This window comes from Protopterus annectens, chromosome 2.part1 (genome assembly GCF_019279795.1).
Source record: "Protopterus annectens isolate FY-2018-M chromosome 2.part1, PAN1.0, whole genome shotgun sequence".
Classification (NCBI taxonomy): domain Eukaryota; kingdom Metazoa; phylum Chordata; order Ceratodontiformes; family Protopteridae; genus Protopterus; species Protopterus annectens.
In genome coordinates, this window is record NC_056729.1 from 660,544,905 (window position 1) to 660,566,028 (window position 21,124).

Sequence of the window (21,124 nt, forward strand, 5' to 3'; positions counted from 1 at the left end):
GCAGTCTGGTTAGTCCAAGGTCTGGGGTTTGACACTTACAAAGGTATTAAAATTAAACATCAACAATATATAGGATACGTGCTGGACAGATTCATCACCCAGAGAGACCCTACACTATGGAACAAATCCCCAGTCATGTGAGGCAGAGCCCTCACTGACTCTGTTCAAGAGAGAAATTGACGAGTGTGGATGGGAGATGGTTTACCCCGGATCATCTCTGTATCACTGCTGGACAGAGGCACAGCAAACCAATGGGTATAAGTATATTCCCTAGGGGGGGTGGTGTGAGCCACACACTGGCAGAAGCTTAGCCATGCATTCCCATGAAAATTGTTTAGTCCTTTTAATTTAATTATGAGTAACATATAGCAAGCAGAACATTTATGTGTTATCCCTTTCCAAAAGGGACAAGGATGCTTCTCCAGGAATAAATTTGCAATTTCCCATCCATTCATCTAGATTACATTTGAATAGAATAAGCGAAGTTCTTTGTTTTATACAGTGAGAAAGACAATTCAAAAGAAGTGGAGTTCTTTGTGATACATATCTATCCCTCCAACATGTTCCACTTATGTTGCATAAGAGATGAAGACTTCTTGAGCGGGTTTTTATGTCAACATTGAACTTGCAAATGTGCAGTAGGTCTGAGAGGATAGGATCTGTTCAGGCTTTTTATGTGAGGCAGAAGTCACCTTTCAGAAACCTGCAAGATGCCAAGAATAGAGACAAGGTTTTGTGATGATCAGTGTGATTCCTATAATTTAGATTCTTGAGTTCCTTTTTTTTGAAAATGTTATGGGTGCTCAAGCTGTGTCAAGTGTTTGGACAGGTACATGCCAAATGGACATTATGCTCAATGATCAGCCTAATAAGTTCCGAATGCAGTGGAATGATCACATCCCTGCAACTGGATCCCAAATCCTTACTAATAAGCTGTACATTATTTTCATGTGCGATGAGTTGTTCTGTACTGTTGTAGCACATGTTTATATTTAGATTCTTCCATAGGGGTTGTTTTTAAATTTGGCATTGTATTTACTTCATAGGTGGGAGGCAGATCCCTGTATGTAGCTATTTACGTGAATGCAAAATGTGACAGTAAAGGATTCAGCATATGCATTTGGGTCATGAGGCAGGGAGGGGATACTGAATTTAGCCAGGTCACCTCTCATTTTAATTAGATTAGTCTTAGCATAATCTTTGAATAGTGAGATATAGAAAGGTGCTTCTAGCTTCAATTTTATAGTAAATGTGACTGATAGATGTATGGTCAGATATGACTATGGAGGGAGTTACAACTGGTATGGAACAGAGCTGCCCCATATTGGTAAGGACCAAGTTCAGGATGTTGTTGCCTCTAGTCAGCGAACAGACTAACTGGTCCAGAAAGTTTGTTTTAATGAAGTCTAAAATCTCTAGGCATACATGTTAAGGGGTGTATAAGTCTTCCAATTTATAGAGGAGTAGTTGAAGTCCCATAGGAGAATTCTGTTTGGCTTGATGGAGAGGGACTCCATACTTGTCAGGTAGAAGGTATGGGCCAGAGAAGATATAGAGGGGGTCCTATAGTTGGCTATGATGTAATAAGGATTGCTTTTAAATTGTAAGTTGGATGTGGAGGAGATCCAGATAATTATCTTATCTAATGCGTCTGGAGGTGGCACTTTGTTTAATGACTATAGAGATACCATTACTTTCAGTGCCCTCATCTAGTTTGGTAGACCTGAAGGCATGGAAAGCACTGAAGTTGTGTAGTAATATGGTGCTGTCTATGAACCTGAACCAGATCTCTATGACAATGCATATATTGATGCATTCTTGGGTTGGGAATGCCAGCAGGAAATAAAGTTTTCTGTTAAGGTTCCTAGCACTGAGCTGCAAAACCTGACAAGTTTTTTGGCCAATACACAAAAGCTTTGAGGAGAGAGGTGCAGGCCATCCCTGGCAAAGCAGTTTGGACTGTCAGCCATCTCCTCTCTGGCTGATATATATCTGACGCCTTTGAATATCATTAGAAGTTAAGCCCGTTGTTGAATTCCATAATTTTTATTGGTATTGTGGTAGCATTCATGGTCATGGCAAAATGCTGCACAAGGCTAAGTTCATACCTGTCTGTGATACATATTTCAAGAGCTCCATAATGGCTGTCCTCATATAGTCTAGGGAGATATATCTCAAATCCTTTGCTCCCACATGTACTATTACTGTGCCATATGTGTACTTGTGGTGCAAAGACAAGAGTGCATGTGTGATGTGGAAAATCCTGGCTCCTGACAGGCAGTCAGCAGTTATCTTCTCCTTGCACAACCTAATGAGTAGTGCATTGGTGTGTTTCACTATAGCATCACCTATGACTGATATATTGTCAGTTTTAATATGTGATATTGGTATAATGTTGATAACTTGTACCTGTTGTTCTATTGATTACCAATTTGATTTAACAATATGTTGTTTATCTGAATAAAGGTTATTTAAAAGAAAAAGAAATGTTAGCCCACATGCAGCAGACTGACAGCTTCTACTGGTGCCCATCCTCAATTTCAGATGATGGGAGACACTCCTGACCACCCTGCCAACCCTAATCACATATCCTCTCATTATCTAAGTGGAGACTGAGGCATTCTTGTGCAGTGTCATACTCATGGCAATATGAATTTTTATTTATATATTCTACTCATTCCCCCACTCCAACACTCAATATGCAATCATGTAAGGACAGAGAATGCCTGTCAGTGCATGGCCTTGATATTTTGTAAGCATGGGATGCATACCCAGATATCAACCCCAGAGCGTTTAAAAGTGAGTATTACATTTGTGGTCAAACCTGAGTGCTATAGTGCTTTGTGTGTGGTCTAAACTGTAGCAACTGTTTGCTACATTTGTAGCAATCATTTTGCTTCCGTTTATAAGGCTAAATTCTTTACATTTTTAAAAAAAGGGAGGAGGGATGAGGCAGGGCACAAAAACAGGACATGAATGGCTGGGTAGGAGGGATGGGGCCATGTTGAGCATCTGGCCACCTAGTTGATGTGGCAATAGAAGGAAAGTCATTTTTTTTGCTATTCATTGGAATAGGTAGTGGGAGGGTGCCATAGATCTGTAATAATCTGATCACTAGATCATCTGAATACAGATTCTGTAAAGTACCATGAAGGGCTGAGGGCGCTAGTTCATGGTACTGGCACAGGGAGTGGGCTGAACCAGCTGCTCTTCTGCCCAGAGCTACCATCTCTACTTATGACCACCCAGGGTAGGTAAGTTGGTAAAATGCTGTTGTGTTTCCTGTGTTGTTGTGTTTCCTATCTCCCCCATTTGGTTCTTCATGTGCCAGGCTAACACGTCAAAACCAGGGCATCTGGATCACAGTCAGGGCTTCCTTCCTCTGCGCCACAGAGCCATCACTCAATACATGGCTTGCAGACTCGCTTTCATGGACTGTTGAATACACCATAGGTAACACCAGGGGTCAATATTTCATTGTAACAATCAAATTGTTTTTTGGGGGTTACTTCTCACTTGGAATGCATTGCACATCAGTGAGAAGTAAGGTTTTCTCAGCTGATAATATCACAGATATAGTATTTTAACTTACAATTGAAGAATCAGGGAGAAGGACCTATTTACACAAAAACCTGAATAAGATTTTTTTTTCGCTAAAAACCCCTTTTGTAACTGTACCACCTAGCATTAATTGTGGAATTGTTGACTGTAATCATTAATCTTTTCTCATAAAGTAACAACTTGACACGAGACAGATTGAAACTATGAGGCAAAATCAGAGACAACTCTTAAAATCAAGAACAGCTGCAATGCATAGTGGTAGAAATAATTTACTAACAATGAAAGTTATCAGCACTTTAAAGGTTAACACTGGGCGTGTTCTTTTTTTTTACATCATTTCAAAGGGTGGGTCCTGACTGGCAGCTGCTTTCAGGGACTGTCTTGCTTTATACTGCTCAGACTGTAGGCTTAGAAAAGAGTAAACTAGGCCTGTGTTGGATGTTGTAAAACAGCAAGTTTTTACAGATACTCTTTAATCTGCAAAAGGAAAGGTAAATATTGAAATGACTGTTGTTTGCTTTTCTAGTCTATCGGTCCATAGAAAAAGTGCAATTAATAATGAATTTATTTATTAAAGGGACGTATACTTCTATACTTTGAAATGAGTGGGCTGTAAGAACAAGGCAAGGCATGTTGTCTTTTTTTTTTGCAGCATTAAGGTCTCCACTTTTTCTGAAAATGCCTTAATATTGTTGATGTAGCACAGGGTTTAAATATTGTGGTTTTGTATTTCAAACAAGTCCTTTCTGAAAGTAATATCGTTATTGGAGAGTTTCATGTAGGTATCTGATAATAACATTTTCATAATGAGTTAAACAGTTGGATAATTATTTATACATTGTGTGCTTTTCACTGATTAGCTGAGGTGTAGAAGATTGTCCTGTACTACGCACCCAGACAGTATGTATCTGCAGGAAGACAAGCCCTTCAGTAATGGGAAGATTAATTAGGCAATAAACAGAATTAAACAGATTAAGAAAGCAAAACGTGTATGTGATTCTTATACAATAAGAATGGAAACGTGATATTTTATGTGTGTTGCATTAATTTTAAGGTCTCTTTCAGCTGACCATTATGAGAGGTCAGTGACAGCTGAAGAACAGCAGGCTTCAAGCAGGCCAGCTGCATCATGCAGGCATTCGCACAGGGACAGTCAGTCAGCGGAGAACATTTGTTGCATGATATGCTATTAATGCACCCAGCACAGCTGATGTTTACTGCAATAATCACTGTGTTTTAAGCCATGAAACAAAACGTATCTATTTATACATATAGAGAGAAATATATGTAATACTGCCTCATGCTATACACAAAAACTGGAATCTGCTACATCTAGTATACACCCCTGAGTACGTTATGCAAATAAATAAGAGCCATAATTGTGTGTGTGTGTGTGTGTGTGTGTGTGTGTGTGTGTGTGTGTGTGTGTGTGTGTGTGTGTGTGTGTGTGTGTGTGTGTGTGTGTGTGTGAGATGGTGGAGGAGCAAGAAGGACCATACAGTCTAGAGGCAGTTATACTTGCAAGTTAAGTCAATTTTCTGGAAATGCTTATACTTTACTCACCAGAAGTAGTGCCAGTTATTCATAACATTGTTCTTGCCGCATTTATCATCTTTAGAAGCAGAGAGTAAATGTACGTTCTTAACATTCTTGACCAAAATACTACCAACGAAGGAGAAGGTAGGTGGGTCAAACTAAACGTATTTAATACAACTGATACAGTCATGATTAAAGTACAGAACTGTCTAAACTGTGGTTACTGGGCTTTTGCTGCTGGGAATGAAGGAATATATACGGTGGCTAGGAATCTTAAAACTAAGACACTGGTAATTTTGAAGATTGTTCTAAGGCAAGTACAGTGCAGATGGCACTGAGGAGAGGACACTGGGTTTGGCTACAGGGGAAGATATCATTTGGCATGAGGAAGTATTGCTGGACATGGTCTTCAGTGTTTGCTGAGCTGGCCATTCGTTAAAGTCCTGAGGAGGCATGCTTTATTTATTATTTCCAGGGTAAAATGCCAACTCACTTTGTACCATTTTCTTGCTTAGCAGCAGTATGAATACTTCACTTGTGTAAAGGCAATACTGCACATACAACTACATGTCGAGCAAGTTGTAACCATGGTACTACTTTACCTTACTTTACTCTTAGGGTAAACCTAGGTGATTGGATGGGCAGAAAGTTGCAGATTTGTTTCACCTGGGATGATTGTGTCCTTTGGCTGGCTCTGAATGCTGCCAGGATAGCTGTGGGAGTAGACAAGGGACTGGGGTAACTGCAGGGATGGTTTGGAGAAAGTGGAGCTATTCATTTGCTGTCAGAATTGACGCAGGAAAATTGGACTGTGCTCTCTGTCTCCAGGACAGCTATGGGGACTAGGTGCTAGGTTCTTATCTCTTCCCTAATGGGTGTCCAGTTAGGCTGGAAGCTGAAGTCACTGACAAGAACAGTGTGGGGACTGGGAAGACTCCAGCCCTTACCAGGATGTCTATTGAGTTAGGATTTGCTTAAGTCACTGATGGAGTGTGTCTAAGGGTAAAATGAGGTATACTTTTCCTCTCAGGATGAGAGCAGGTACTGAGGGAACTCTAGTGGGTGCAGTGGTAGAGAAAGGGATCTGACTGCTGCCAGAATGGATGGCTGGGGAACTTAATGATTCTTCACTATTTCTAGATCTGCTGTGGGTACCAGTGGGTATCTGATCACTGTCTGTATGGTTGTGGAATGGCATAGATTATCCCAGTTTGTTCCACCCTACGTATAAAGTTAGGTTGAGTGGCTACCGTCGCTACCAGGATAATGATCAGTTAAGGAGAAGACTCCAGTAACTTCGGGCTGATGATCAGTATGCTGGCCTTAGCAGAGTGTTCATCCTACTTTTTTTTTCTTCCTGCAGCGCCAAAGCCAAGACGTACCACTAAAAGATGGTTTTATTTTATTTTATTATTATTTATTTATTTTTTTTACTTTATTTTATTTTTTTTACCAGGGTAGATTAAATTTGATCAGTAATCATCCGTAAACAATTGCAGGCTCAGATTGGCTGGGTTAAGTACATAGTAACAACAGTAAAGTAAGATTAAAGTACAAGTAAGTTAGTCCTACAGTATAGTGACATAATCTATCAAAGACTAAAAAAATATATGCAGATATTTACAAGAAGGGTTAGTATTCAATGCTTAATACGGGTATTGTAGGAGGAATAAATGTGGAGAATATTCCAGAATTACAAGCCGCCACTCTTGGCGTGACATTAAAAGTACTTGACATGTCCTTAGAGTACTGCCAGCAGTTTGCAGTCTCCACCGCAGGAAATATTAATGAACTTGGCTTCACTATCCTGGCTTTTAACTCCAACCAAAACCTAGGACAAAAGTCTTGCATTAGATGTAAGAAGTTCAAGAATTTTGGACAGTGATGGTATTTAAAGACATAGGGGTTCATCTAGTTTACCCATTTTCTACTTGGTTCATAGTCTTAGATGACCAAAAGCCAAACTGTTTGCTTCTGCTTAAGATCTGATTATGTCTGGTCTATGCAGGGGAGAAGGTTTTAGAGTGAGTCACAGTGCACTGCTTAGACACTGAGGCTGTGAGTATGAGCCTGCCATAGTGCAAAAGTGCCCTTCTCTGGTACATGGAAGTTTGCATCTGCTAAGAGCTTGGAGTAATAGGTATTCATTTGCACCTTGCTTGCTGCCCAGCAGTGTAAGGTCTGTAGGAGTATATAGAATCTTCTAGCCACTCAGAGGATGTAAGATAAAATTTCTGACTCTTACTTTGTCGTTCTCCACACCTCGGATAACATCACTGATGGGAATAGGAGGATGATAGAAGGACCTCTTGAGGTTAAAAGTCTTGATAGCTGTAGAGGGTAGTGAGGGCCAAAAGAGAAAATACAGCTTTTGTATCTAAATTCTCCCTGCAGTCCTAATGCTTGACCTGCTGAACTTGCCTATAGCCCAGACCTTTGAACATGGATATCTAGATGTCTGCTTTGATGCACCCCTTACATTTTAAGATCATATTGTAGTTAACATTGAGAAAACACTTGCTTTTTGCTATATATTCTCAAATCTACTCACCTTCAAAGCCAAGAAATCTATTGATAAATGTATACGTTCTTAAATCTACTCACTTTAAAAGCTAAGAAATCTATTGCTATAAGTCTCCTCATACACAAATGATAGTATAGTTTCCTGGGTGTTGTCCTCCACTCCTTACAGTGCTGCTACAAATGATCCTCCTATGAACACAATGTACCTTCTTTTGTATACGCATTGCTTGACAGCTGATTGTGAGCACATTTCCATTAGAATTCACATGCTCCCTTTATAATGAGTATTTGGCAGAGACACACACCCCTTCATCCTAATAGCGAGGGGCAAGACTCATCCTCTGTCAACTTATTAACTCAGTGGTTATATCACTGGAGCAAGGAGACACTCCACTCTAATATTAAAATGCACAGTGCCCTCACACAAACAGTGTTCCAACTCTGCATCATACACTAACCTTCAACCTTTACTTAAGGCAGTTTTGACCCATTTTTGTCAGGGCAGTTAGAACACAGAAGACAATATATTTTGATTAATTTCATTGTCTAAAAAACAAAATGACTGCCATTTACGGATAGAACCCAGCACCCCCCCCCCCCCTAAAGAAATTCCCTTACTTTCTTTACTTAGCTGTTAAACCACACATTAAATCACTTCACTAGCATATGAGGTCTCACAACCAAGAGTAGGATTAACCCTAGGGGAGAATGCTCATTCCAAAATGTATCCTGCCATATGCAACTTGTACCCTATACACCTGTACATATCAGAAATGTCTGTACTAGGTTCAGATTTAAATTGTTAACAGTTTTAAAGCCTAATATTAATGTAATTGACTTAGTGATAATGGTGGGTTAAAGGTTGGTTCCTTGCATATACCTTGGTTTTCCTTGCCTAAAAAGTCTGAATCTCTTAGGACTGAACTATCGATATATTCACATTTCTACCCCACTTCTACACCACTGTTACTTCTGCTACACTGTTGTCTTTCGTTGATCCTGAAAATTTCAATATGAGCCCATTTCTTAAGGACAGTGGCTGTCTAATCACCTTATATCCAGCAACATCGCTTGTGGATATACATGGCTTTCACCACATTTTCTTGTGGGTCTTTTTTGCTGTGCTTGTAGCTGTTCTGGTAGTAAACTGCATTCATATTTACAGTGGATTAATTGTGAAAGTTGGCATTTCCATACCCATTTACTCATTTTAAATGCATTTTAAAAATTCATAGTCAATAGTAACCAACAAAACTTTTAGAGAAGTATTACACTTATGTTAACTGATATAATTCTGTAATGATTAACAGCTTTGTTTTTGTTTTTGTTTCAGGAGTTCCCCTGATAAGTAGAAGGCTGACCGGACAACTGTGATCTGAAACTTGAACAAGACACAAGGCAGAAAAAGGTTCAGTTGTGACATATTACGGAAGTCTGCATTGTATTAATCAGAAGCTGTATTAATCAGAAACTGCATCATCAGTTGAGGTAAGAGCTGTTTGTGTTTGTAGCAGTAAACAATAGCAAGTCAAATTGCACTTTGTGTATGGATTTTTTTTTCGCACAAGTAGCTCTTGTTTAACCAGTTCTTCTCTGTTGTGCTGTCTGCAGAGATTGCATCTCTTCCTGTGTCTGTCTGAATTTTCAGTTAGAACAATGGTATCCTTCCACATCCTAAAGGGGTGTGGGTAGCTGAATTGTCACTATTTAACTTGTCTCTGCTTACAGGTGCAGTACTTCATTTGGTATAACTGTGTCTTCAGATGGACTAGAATGCCATCCAGTGACCATTTTCTTCTGGGCACGTTTTTGGCTTACTATGACCCAGAAATGGATGAAATGAATGAACATTAAAGATGGATGGATGTTTTAAGTACACTGTTGTCCCACTCACTAGGTTGAATAAGGAGAAGGTAACAGTCAGCTGTCTATCAGGTGCCAGAATCTGACACAACACATGCACTCAGGTCACTCACTACAAGTATGACTCTGTCATTGTCCATTTGGGTGTGAATGACCTGAAACACACCTCCCTGGACTACGTGAAAAGAGACATGGTGGAGCTCTCGGATTATGTGGCCGAGGCAGGTATGACACTAGCCCTGAGCAGTAACCTACCATCACCCAGAATGATACCGCAGTACAAACAAAAAAGGATTGACTTCAACAATTGGCTAAATTTCTGTTGTCATTCTAAGGGGATCCAGTATCTATCTGCTTGGGATGACATGATTGACAGACCTCAATGCTTTGCCAGAGATGTCCTGCATCTGTCACCCCTTGGTTTCTGGGTACTGGGTAAGGCTCTTACCACCCCTAGAGTGCCTTTTTAAGGTGGTGTTCCAAAGACCGAAATACCACTGTAACAGCTATAAATGCAATCTGAAAGTCATGCTGCTGAATGCTAGAACTCTAAATCTCAAGATGCACTTGCTCAAAGCACTCCTCAAGATTGAGAACATCGACATTTGTGCTGTAGTGGAGACCTGGTTTAAAGAGGCAGAAAGCACTCCTGTGCTATCATGCTATAACTCATTCCACACCTTTCGGCCCCGAAACATGGACTAAATCTCCAAAGGCAGTAGTGTCTCCATATTCATAAAGGATATGCACACCTCCAGACTAGTAGCCCAGCATAACACATCCGAGATACTTCAGGTACAGCTAACATTGGGTAAGACGGTGTTCCAGGTCATAGCCTGCTATAGATCCCTAACCATGTCCCTAGATTCTCACTCCATGTTCCTAAGCACCCTGGAATCTATCAAGGTCCAGTCCAATACTGTCTTACTAGGAGACTTTAACTACCCCTCCATCAACTGGGAAAACTACTCAAGCACCAATATACTGGCCCAACGCTTCCTGGAATTCGTCCATTCCAATGCCTTGGACCAGCACATTCTGACCCCCACTAGAGGAAACAACATCCTTGACCTGGTTATTACTAACATGGGCGACCGTTGCTCTACACCAATAGTCCATCCCTCCCTGGTCAGATCTGACCATAAACTATCACCATGGAAATCCACATGTCACCCACATCCCTCACAAAGGTAACCACCTTGAAAAACTTCTCCAAAGCTGACTTTGGACTCCTAAAAACAGAGGTGGTTAACTTCACGGCACACATGCCAATGGAAAATAGCTACATGACTGCTGAGTCATGCACCAATGCACTGTACGAACATGTACATAAATGCATGGAACTAGCCATACCAAATAGAATCAAGATGCTCTCCTCCAAAAAAAGGAAGCCAGTCTTGTGGTCCCCTGCCATTAATAAACTCTACAACAGAAGGAAGAAACTGTTGCAGAAAAAGATGAAGTCCCAAGACTGGAAAAACGCCCTTATTAGCCTCAACAAAAAGTTGAGATCCCTCATCAAATCCTCTAAAGCCAGCTATGAAGGCAGAATTGCGGTAGACACTAAAACAATCACAAAGCTTTCTATAGCTATGTCAAGAACCTCCACTGCAATACCCAGATTTGCTTTGAGTTACTGCACAATGGTACTTCCTATACTGAGCCAACAGATATTGCCAACATACTGGCCGACAGATTCAATGCCAACTTTACCTCTCTCTCCTCCCCTAAAGGACTAATCACAATACCAGAAGAATGTCAGTCATCCAGCATTACTTCAGCGCAGGTTAAAGCTGCATTGTCCAAGGCCAAGAATACAGCTTCCATGGGACCCGATAATATCCCTGGCTGTGTTCTACATGAACTACAAAGTGAACTGGCACCACATCTGTGTGCCCTGTTCAGTCACAGCCTCACGTCCAGCTTTGTCCCTACCAAATGGCACACTGCTACAGTCATCCCTCTCCATAAAGGGGGAGCGACTACAGATCCTGGAAATTTTCACCCCATTATCCTGATGAGTCAGATATGTAAAGCTATGAAAAGCTATGAAGTACATCATCATGGACCGGATTAACAAAGATATAGGAAATCTCCAAACTCTGGACCCCACGCAATTTGGCTTTGTGAAAGAGAGATCATGCCTGCTCAACCTGGTTGACTTCTTTGAGTCCGTCACCAGGGCTGTGGATGAAGGTAAGGCAGTGCATACAGCCTACCTCGATCTGGCCAAAGGGTTTTGATACCATTTCCTCACTCGGAAATTATTGATAAATTCACCAAACTAGGCATCAACCCCTATATCACTAGGTAGATTGCAAACTGGCTCACAGAAAGAACACACAGTGTGAAAGTAGTGGACTCCAAGTCAGACTGCTGACTAGTCATGAGTGGAGTCCCACAGGGATCGGTCCTGGGTCCTCTCCTGTTCGGTATCTACTTCTCAGACATCCAGGCCAACACAAAGGGACTCTGGCTGATCAGGTTCGCAGACGACTGCAAACAGGGAGCCATTATTAACTGCTGAAGTGATGCAGACATCCTACAGAAAGGCCTCACTGAGACCAATGACTGGTGTCGAAACCATGGCCTTAAGCTTATCACCAAAAAATGCATAATCATCCCTTTTGTAAAAACTCAGTTCCTACCACTTACCACATCAATGGGAGCCCACTGAACACTGAAGGCATTATAAGACATCTGGGTACTCAGGTTGACAGCAGCCTCTCCTTCAACCACCACATAGCCAGTGTGGTCAGAAAGTCCTTCTATGTGGCACATCTCATTACCAAGGATTTTGCATCCAGGAAGAAAGAGGTCATCGTCTCTCTATACTTCCATCATTAGACCAATCATTGAGTATAAAGTATAATGCCCTATTTGGCATGTATCTCACTAGACACCTGCAACAGCTGGGGAGGCCACAGAAGTATCTCACGAGGAGGATCCTATGCATTAAACACATGGCCTACACAGAAAGATTCCAGCTATTTTCTGTCTCATATCGCCTACTTGGAGGCGATCTCTGCTTGGCTTACAAAGCCATATCTGACCCAGCTCTGTTAGAAATGCTACATCTAAAGAAATCCCAATCCCTCAGCACCACATGCTCCAGAGACCAAAGCCTCATTACCACAATCAACAGAGCATGGTGGAGGGACAGGTTCCTCACCCAGAGACTGCCCATGCTCTAGAATAGACTTCCCATACATGTCAAGCAGAGCACCTTGTTGCCCCTCTTCAACAGAAATCTTGATGAGTGAATGAGTAATAGAAAGTTCACTCCAGGGATCACTCCAGTGGCTGTACTTGATAGAGGCTCTGGGAACTAACATCAGGTGACACAATGCCAGGGCACCTCTATGGACTAGGCTTGTAAAGGCTCCAGGGCCTTTAGCCTAGTACACACCTATGAACCTATGGACCTATTTGCATGCCTTTCTCTTCTGTATTTCAAAATATGAGAGCTATAAAACAGAAACATAAGGACACAGCCAGAGACTAAGTTTTTAGGCTTTTAAAGTAGCAACATTTAATAGATGGGTTGCAAGGCCTCTGTTCACGTAAGGGGTAGTTGATGTCTCTGTATGCCAGCCAGGCACTACATGCATAAACATGTAAAGACATAGTAACATTTAAAGTAATTTGGAAGGGTGAGCTTGGAGAACATTCTGGTATTAGCAACAGTAAAATGTATATGAGAAGAAGGAAATGAGAAATGGAAATAAAACAGTATGTTGAAGTTTCTTTTGGGTTACTAACTTGAGACAAATCAGCACTTGTATGGCTGACAAGTAACACAGTGATTTGTCTCCTGATGGTCAATGAGTGATGCATGTAGAAGTGGGAAATAGTTCTGGAGGTCAGAGCCACTGGCTTGCTTTTCCCTATGTTCATCTCCATGATCAGGGACTGACAAAAAATTATAACTGAGGTCAAGAGCCCCATGGTGTAAAAGACTAAAGCCTTTACTTCAGCCTAGATAACCTGCATTTGATTAGTGGCATGGGTAGTGGAGAAAAAGCATGGACGAGGATGGGAGTGAGTGGCTGACTTCACCTTGCCAGCCCTGCGGGAGGGAGGCAGTCTATGTTTGCTGCAATAGCACCATTAATCTCCTGATTAGTGAGCTCCATGCTTCATGTGGTTATACTGTTTAGATGGAAGATTACACATCAGTGGACATGTGAATGCAGCTTGAGAACCTTGCAAGGCTGGCACAGAATCGTGGGAGTAAGGGTGCACTCCCTGACAGCAGTATGATGCTGGGTTAGCATCCTTGATCTCCCTGCCCCAAGATTTGGGTTGGATTAAGCCAAAAATGGCACAAGGGGAAGCTGCATTGTCCCTGTATTATGAAATTTTCCTAAAGCAGCCCCATTTCTCAAAATGGAACCCCTTGTAGGCATCTGGAACAAGACCATCCAAGAGCAGAAATTCCGTAAAAAAAAATCATCAGTTCCCAAGTCCACTCCACATGTGTGAGAGCTTCTCTGAGGTAACAGTAGTAGGCTATAAAGTCAGGCTTGTCGGTATAGCATCACTAGTTTCCACGTAGAAGTATACGTATGAAGTCAGGGTTGACAGTATACCATCACTAGTGTCCATATAGAGGTACACATATGATGTCAGTATTCCAACACCACTGTATTATGTGAAAGAGGGTTCATGAAAGGTAGTTGAGGTACAGCTATGAAATCGGCATTATTAGGCCTAGCAGGGATCCTGAAATTTGCATTTGTATCACCCTAGAACACAAAAAAGGAAAAAAACTAAGGGTAATGCTACTCAATTCCAGAAGTCTAAATCTCAAAATGCACGCACTCGAGGCCCTTCTCAGTATGGAGAACATCGATGTCTGTGCAGTGACAGAAACCTGGTTCAGGGCTCCTGAGAGCACCCCAGCACTATCAGGTTTTACCTCTTATCATGCGTTCCGGGCCCAAAATCCGGACAATACCAAGAAAGGAGGGGGGGTATCCATATTCATCAAAGACACCCACACCTCAAGACTGGTGGCAATGCACGATGCATCGGAGACCATCCAGGTGCAATTAACCATAGGCAAGACTGCTCTGCAAATTGTAGCATGTTACAGGCCACCCTCACAAACTCAGGAACCTCACATGGCCTTCCTGAAAACACTAGAGGGGATAAATGTATCACCAAACACCATCATACTAGGTGACTTCAATTACCCTAATATAGACTGGGAACACTACTCAAGCCCAAACACCCTAGCCCAAAAGTTCCTGGAATTCATAAACTCAAATGCCATGGAACAACTAGTCACCATCCCCACAAGAGGAGAAAACATACTTGATCTCATCATCACGAACATGGGAGCACAATGTTCAACACCAGAAGTATACCCCTCACTGGTGAGATCAGATCACAAACTAATCTCGCTGGAGGTCCTCATCCCACCCCCACCTGAAATAAAAAAGACCACAGTAAAGAACTTCGCAAAAGCCGACTTCACACTTCTAAAGACTAGTGTGGTCTCCTTTAAGGCCCCCGAGCCGGCGGAAAACAGTACTCAAGCCGCTGAATCACTTACAAATGCCTTCTACCAGCACCTGCAGGACTGCATGGATAAGGCAATCCCAAGCAAAACAAAGACTCTTTGTACCAAAGGCAAGCGCCCAGTCTGGTGGACCCCAGCCATAAACAAACTCTACAACAAAAGGAGGAAGCTACTACAAGATAGAGCAAAATCCTTAAAAGGTAAGACACCCTTGATCACTATAAGTAAAAAACTAAGAGCTCTCATAAAATCATCCAAAGCAAATTTTGAGAGAAAAATAGCTAAAGACTCAGACAATCATAAGGCCTTCTTTAGCTATGTTAGAAACCTGGGAGGAAACTCCCAGATATGCTCAGAACTAGTTCAAAATGATGTGAAGATTACTGATCCTACAGACATTGCCAACATACTGGCTGACAAGTTCAGTGCAAACTCCCAAAAGGAGAGATATCTATATCAGCGTTGCAGCCCCCAAACATCTCCAACACCCAAGTGAGAACTGCTCTCTCCAAAGCAAAAAACACTGCATCCATGGGACCTGATGGTGTCCCCGGCTGTGTGCTCCACGAACTCAACGAGGAATTAAACCCACAGCTAGGACAGCTGTTTAATCATAGTCTTACCTCTGGATACGCACTCCAGGAGTGGCGCACTGCAACTGTGGTCCCACTTCACAAAGGCGGTGCCTCCACCGACCCTGAAATTACTGGCCCATTAGCTTGACAAGCCTTATCTGCAAAGCCATGGAGAGGATCATAATGGACCTCATAAATAAAGACATAGGGAATTTGCAGACTTTGGATCCATCCCAGTTTGGCTTTGTCAAAGGCAGATCATGCCTTCTAAACTTGGTTGACTTTTTCAAACAGTCACCAAAGCCATTGATGAGAGAAAGGCAGTCCATACAGCCTACCTCGATCTGGCGAAGGCCTTCGATACAATACCCCACTCGGGTATCATTGAAAAACTCATCAGCTTAAATGTTAACCCATACATCACAAGATGGGTTGCAAACTGGCTGAGTGACAGAACCCACAGGGTCAGAGTTGCTGGCGCCATGTCAGACTCAAAGCCTGTCACAAGTGGTGTACCACAGGGCTCAGTCCTGGGCCCACTCTTGTTTGGCATCTACTTTTCCAAGTACAAGCAAACACAGGAGGGTTATGAGCTGACAAAGTTTGCAGATGACTGCAAACTGGGCCATAGTAGAAAAACACATCTGACACAGATATCCTTCAGAAGGGTCTCACAGAAACGGATAACTGGTGCCAGAGCCATGGCCTAAAGTTAAATGCCAAAAATGCATAGTCATACCCTTCGGGAAAAACAAGGTTACCCCTAGCTACCAAATAGGTGGCAATCCACTGAGCACAGAAGAAGTTATCAGGGACCTGGGGACCCAGGTTGATAGTAGTCTGTCATTCGACACCCATGTAGCTAAAGTAGTTAGGAAGACCTTCTACATTGCCCACCTTATCATGAAGGGATTCTCATCTAGATCAAGGGAGGTCATAGTCTCCCTATACTCATCACTCATCAGACCAATGATTGAGTACAATGCCCCATTCGGAATGTATCTGACCCGACACTTGCAGCAGCTGGAGAGGCCACAAAAGTTCCTCACCAAAAGGATAAAGGGTCTCAAACATCTGTCCTATGCTGCCCGACTGAAAGAACTCCAGCTCTATTCAGTCGCTTACTGCTTGCTCAGAGGTGACCTTTGCCTAACATACAAGGCCATGTCAAACCCAGATTTGATGAATATGCTTCACCTCAAAAAATCTAGATCCGTCAGAGCCACAAGGGCGGGAGACTTAAACCTCGACACGGCTATTAATAGGACGGCTTGGAGGGATAGATTCATCACCCAAAGACTCCCTATGCTGTGGAATAAAATCCCGGTATATGTGAGGCAGAGCACCTCGCTGGCCCTGTTCAAGAGAAATCTTGACCAATGGATGGGAGATCGCAGATATACCCCAGGGATTACCTCAGTGTCACTGCTCAACAGAGGCACAGCAAAATAATGGGTATAGTTCCCCATACTAAAGGGGTGGCGTAAGCCACAAAACTATGGGCTAGGCTTGTAAATGCCCTCGGGCAGATAGCCTAGTATGAACCTATGAACCTATCTCACTTGGACGTCAATAAATTCGGTATCTGTTTATTCAGCTCCACATATATTGGCCACTGAACTGCGACTTTCCCCTACATAGTCTTCATAACTCTTAGTTACTTTCTTCCAAGTGGCAATGCCTTACCATACTAAAACTTGTCAAGAATTATTCAGCCAGACATAAAAAGGGCTAAACTTCTCTTTTTGTTTTAAACCTTCTCAGAATAAACTGTTTCTTTAATGACGTTAAACTGTTGGTTCTGAAAGAACTCTTCCTTAGTATTCCGTGTCTGTAACTTTCTCAGAAAGTCCCTATAGAGCAACATTAAACTCATTCCTGAATAAGCAGTAGGCCCTCCTGTCTTATTTTAACTCCCAGTACTTCTAATATCGCACATTTCCATATAATGTTACAAAGTTTAAGCAGTCATTAATAAACATTATAGGATGAAACTGTGCTTACACTTCTTCCTCTTTCGGCTTTTCCCGGTTAGGGGTCGCCACAGTGGATCATCTGTCCACTCATGACTGGCAGTAGAGTTTTACAGTGTCGAGTTGCCAGCCTGGTGCCCAACCTTTCACAGAAGGCACGCACACGCACACACTCACACCTAGGGCCAATTTAGAGTGTCCAATCCACCTACTGTATGTCTTTGGGATGTGAGAGAAAACCGGAGCACCTGGAGGAAACCCACGCGACCACAGGGAGGACATGCAGACTCCGCACAGAATGCACCCCAGCCGAGAATCGAACCGGAGAACCTCTTGCTGTGAGGCGGCAACGCTAACCACTGCACCACCGTGGCCACCCTGTGCTTAAACTAACAATGTATAAACAACCTAACCTATTCTACCATCACTGCAAGAATATTATTATGTTATAAGGGATGCAATATATGATTTATGAAGATAGTCATGTTACTAACTAACTAATAATAATTCCTAGTAGTTCAGTTTGTCTTAACCATTGTCAGGTTATTATTAGTGATGGGGAGACAGGGGAATGAGTCCATGAAGCCTTTGACTAGAGGGAAATACGGGTCTAGCTACACATAACAGTGAGAGTAGTTTGTAATTTTTGTTATAAATCAGATATATTGAATTGGTTTTAAGCAAAAGAAGCTCATCAGGATGTGTGACTATTTTAAGGTTTTAATGATCATTTGTTAGGTCATTTATGAAAAATAAGAGTACTGGATTGAGGATAGGGTCTTGTGGTACACATTGTGTGCAAGGCTCAAATAGCTGAGGTGTACCTGGAAGGTTCTGTTCTCAAGATAATGTATTGTTGAGAAAGTTTGTTTTCTAATGCAGTAAGTGATTGTTTTGGAGGCCTTAGACAGGTCAGTTGACAGTGTCACTCTTAACCTTGCTGAGTACAGAAACCTTACTGTCACATACAGTAAATATAAGAAAGCTGACACCAGCCATTTTATGATATCCATTAACAAGAATATAAAACCACTCATGTCTACTCTTCTAGTTTTTTTTTTACATTGGTAGTTAAAATACATAAGCTACATACATACATGTATATTGTCTAAAATAAATGGTAATTTACAATCAACAGTAATCCATTTCATGTGATGTAGAAAGGAACCTTGGCAAAACAACAACTGCAATGGCTAATATAGGAAAATCTGTTTTACATCATACCTCTCAACCTCACATCTGGACAAAACCATAAATAAAAGTGGGACAATGTCCCAAAAATAGGTACAATTTTTAAATATTGCTCTTACAAACTTATAAAGTTGACAGAGTAACAGGTTTTGCATTAACATGAATTTTCTGAAGGATATGAAGTCTGAAACTAAAACTTCTGTCATTATTTTCTAACTTCAATCTTTATTGATTTGCCAGAAAACCAATTTTCCAGAAAGCCACAATTTTAAGAAAAATGGACCAACAATATTAGGCAAAAATCTGGACATTGTGCAAAAATCTGTACAGTTGAGAGGTACGGTTTACATAAAGGAGGAGCATAAAAAATATTGTATATTTAATCCATTCATCCTGTGTAACAAAATTGGTAATATTGAATCTACTTATCTCAAACATGGTAGATTTACAAGCAGAAAAATAATTATTCAGGCTAATAAGTAAATCATCAGGATCACATAGGTAAAGAATTCTTAATAACATTCTGAAGTCGAATATTCATGCTTCTTGGCCTTCAGTGGTTACACAGAGAGAAGCTTTGCTGGTAACTCTGCTCACCGGAGCAAACAAAACCTTACTGATGCACGTTAACCCTGGCAATTCTGAGGAACTTACAAGTAGTATCCTCTCATGGACTAAAGAACAAGATAAAAAAATACTCTTCCTATCTAGGGAGTAAAGTCTAGCTTGGTAGAAACTGAACTTATTTCTGACCTACTCCTAACTAATTAACATAGTTACTGGAGAGAAAAGTAAAACAGGAGTCACTAACATACTCAGTCACTTTTACATGTGGTTTTATGCTGCCAAATCACCTCTTAGATGACCTGTCTACAGTTGCATGCTAGAAACATGGCTCCTCCAGTCACCATTAGCAAGAGAGTAAGGAGCTCAAAGTAGCTTCCACTCAGGGAAAGGAATTCAGTACCGTCATCTGGAGTGAACTGTCACACCTATCAATTCCAAACAAAAAATAAATAAATAAATAAGAGTTATCAGATTTGCAAAATAGTATCTAAAGAATAGAAATGAACTAAATAAAAATAAATAAGAGTTATCAGATTTGCAAAATAGTATCTAAAGAATAGAAATGAACTAAATAAAACCTATGGAATCAGAAAAGGCAGAAAACCATGGAATTTTAATAGTCTATAGTTTAATGCTTTCTTCTCACAAAGTTATATCCATGCAGACCTCTTCAGAAGTAAAGAAACATAACTAACACAGGGTGGTATTCATAGTTGTGGCCTCTGGTTATGCATAGCATGATCTCTGAAGAGCAGTGTTGCATCGGTATGCAAATGTAATCAACATATGACATTTATGCTGATTTCTTAAGTGAGCAGGTGTTTTGATAGCCTTGCCTTACCTGAAGATACACTTTTATATGAGGTGAATCAGGAAGAGCAATTACGTCCATAAGGTGGGTGTATTTTTGAGTATCTCTACAGTTCAAAGAAATAAATGTAAAAGGGCCTCATTTACATACAAAACACATAAAGGATCCTGATTCCGGAGCTTGCGTAAGAAAGTTTAAAGCAGCATATTAGTTTGAAATTACTTTAGTTAGCAAATTAATTGGGATACTGCAGACAATTTAAAGTAAGAAAAAATATTAGAAATATTCCAAATTGTTGAAGGTTGAGTTCACTTCATGAAGTTTGTTTTATTCCTACGATGGGTAGATTGCAATATTGAAAACTGTCATTGTAAATGGGAATTCCATTATAGAAGCAGTGGAAATTGTTTACTTTGGTGTCTTTTTGTGATTGTGCATACATGGTAGAAATTCAGTGACTGAAGTATTGAGGTTTACTTGGAAATTCCTGATTGTCCCTGACAGAGTTATATGATTACAAAAGTGTTGTGGGGCAAATGAAATGATATGTGTATTGTCAGGATTTTCATGCTTATGAAAGCATTACTTCAGCACAACTTTACTTGGCTAGACTCTGCTTGTGTATATAATAATGGGGGTTGTGTCACATAACATTTTTTTGTTTTTTGAGGATGGCAGGTGTTTGGTTATGTGATGGTACAGAACGAGGGATCAATGCAGAGAAAGGACAACTTAACATATTTTTTTCAGGGTCAGCACGCATCTACACTTATTGCAAAGTAGATATAATAGCTGCAGCAAAACTTTTTCAATAGCTGTGTGGACGACACAAACATTTGACTGAATCGCAAGTGGGTGAAAGAGATCTTCATTAATATAAATTAGCTTTGCATAAATTCTCATTTACATCTTATTATAGTTTGCCTGTAATTATTCATGGCAATTGTGCATTAATGTAAATGGCCTCTGTGAATCCTGGCTTAGCTACATTCATTCA

The 21,124-nt window shown here is 41.0% G+C and overlaps 1 protein-coding gene across 2 annotated transcripts in view; it reads left to right on the top strand.

Annotated features, from left to right (window-relative positions):
* Positions 1-3,911: 3,911 nt before the first annotated feature.
* The window catches only part of LOC122794188, a 125,595-nt gene continuing 108,382 nt past the window's right edge, over positions 3,912-21,124 (top strand). The window contains exons 1-2 of one of the 2 annotated variants that reach the window (XM_044062401.1): positions 3,912-4,052; positions 8,954-9,108. The gene's annotated coding sequence lies outside the window, so the exon portion shown is untranslated. The remainder of the gene's footprint in view (positions 4,053-8,953; positions 9,109-21,124) is intronic. The other variant, XM_044062402.1, reaches the window with a different exon arrangement.